The sequence below is a fragment of the Rhineura floridana genome, chromosome 5 (assembly GCF_030035675.1).
Source record: "Rhineura floridana isolate rRhiFlo1 chromosome 5, rRhiFlo1.hap2, whole genome shotgun sequence".
Taxonomy (NCBI): domain Eukaryota; kingdom Metazoa; phylum Chordata; class Lepidosauria; order Squamata; family Rhineuridae; genus Rhineura; species Rhineura floridana.
The window spans coordinates 40,400,812-40,402,696 of NC_084484.1; the positions used below are offsets into that span (position 1 = coordinate 40,400,812).

Here is a 1,885-nt window from a genome sequence, read left to right on the forward strand (position 1 = left end):
TAGAAAGGAATCCAGATGAGCACAAACTCTGAGATTCCAAATTATTTCACCAGAACAGAAAGCAGGGGCTCAGTTTGGTCCTTGTCTGTAGCATAGTTAGCCTAATGCAGGGATGGAGAACCTGTGGCCCTCCCGTTGTTGTTCAACTATAACTCCCATCATCCTTGGCCATACTGGCTGGGGCTGATTGAGGGGAGCTGGAGTCCAACAACATCAAGAGGACCACACCCTCAGGCCAATGGTTAATCCAGCCATGAAATGAGACTAGCAAGAAAATCAATGTGTAGGGAGAACCCACGTGGTTTGGGGGACATAGCTTGGATAAACAGCCCGTCATGGCCAGCTGGGCTCAGTCAGTGATGGACCAATATCATGGTACCTGGAGGAAGGAGAATAAGAAGGCTGTATATCTATGTGTATTTGGGGGGGGGTTACATATATTTGTTTTTAATTATGGTGGTTTTAAATATATTTGTTTTTAATTGGACTATGGATATTACGTGTGTTTTATTTCCAATTTTATTTGTACACTGCTTGGAGGGCTTTTTTGATAAAGTGGTTTATAAACATTCTCAATGAATGATATTTATTTTTTTATTTAAAGTATTTATAGCCTGCTATTCACTGAATGCCTCTGGCCATACTACCCTGAGCATGCCCGATCTCGTTTGATCTCAGAAGCTAAGCAGGGTCAGGCCTCGTTAGTATTTGGATGGGAGACTGCCTGGGAATACCAGGTGCCATAGGCTTAGAGGAAAGCAATGGTAAACCACCTCTGAATACCTCTTACCATGAAAACCCTATATTCACCGAGTCACCATAAATCGTAATCGACTTGAAGGCATATAACAGCAAATTCATTGAATAGTTTCAATCCCAGAACAGGGGATAATGATATGATCAGATCATTATTTTATTGTATTTGACTAATAGCCATTACAAACCAAATAACAAAATATATATTACAGTAACAAAATACAGACCAAGTTCAATTTAACAAATCCACTACACAGTCCACAGCAATAGCACTCAAAGTAGTTGCACGAATATGTTTTGCTGCCTTAGCAGGCAAAGGTTTTTGTATGTGACATATGGATCACAATCTGACTAGGGTTGCCAGGTCCGTGGCCTGAGACTGATCCTGTATCTTTAGAAGAGAAAGTCAGCCAAGTGCAGGTGTTTCTGCAACCCTGTAATGAGAAAAACCACAAAGTGGAATTCTCCCTTCCCCCTGCACAACTTTTAAAGATACAGAAGACCTCTTGGAGGCCGGGCCTGGCAACCAAGAGGTCTTCTGGTCTACAGGATCAGTCTCAGGCCAAGAACCTGGCAACCCTAAATCTGATAGTAACCAACATACTTTCACACAGGTAGTCTCACCCAGTAGAGATGTCAAAATCTGGCCCAAGAATCTCTCCCTGGGAATTTGATATAAATAATAGTATAATAGGTAGTGTGAAATATCCTCTTCCTTTCCCACACCGCAAATACAGAACTGAAGGTTTCTTGGAACACACCTATATCTTCCATCCAAAACAGGTGAGGGCATGGTCTGAAAGCATAATTCTGTGAATGTGGTTCTCAGAGAGTAGTGATATGATAATGATTAATAATGAAGAGGAGGAGGAGGAGCACTACGAACTGCAAATGCAATTTGCAACCATTCCAGTCCCCTTGCATAGAAACTCTTAATCCATGGGCCTGAAATCTTTGCTGAGGAAAAATATTAAAACACACTTTATAAATCCAACCTTGCTGCATGAGCCAAGAATACATAACTTCCATGTTAAGTGAAAACATTTCCTGAGACACACTGTAATTCTGCCGTGCTTGGTAGAGATAATAAGGGAGGGCTGTAATTTTAATTGGTCCTATAAAGCCAGCT

General features: G+C 41.3%; 1 pseudogene; it reads left to right on the plus strand.

The window, feature by feature from the left end:
* Positions 1-630: 630 nt before the first annotated feature.
* Positions 631-749, plus strand: LOC133386301 (5S ribosomal RNA; annotated as a pseudogene).
* The last annotated feature ends 1,136 nt before the right edge of the window (positions 750-1,885 follow it).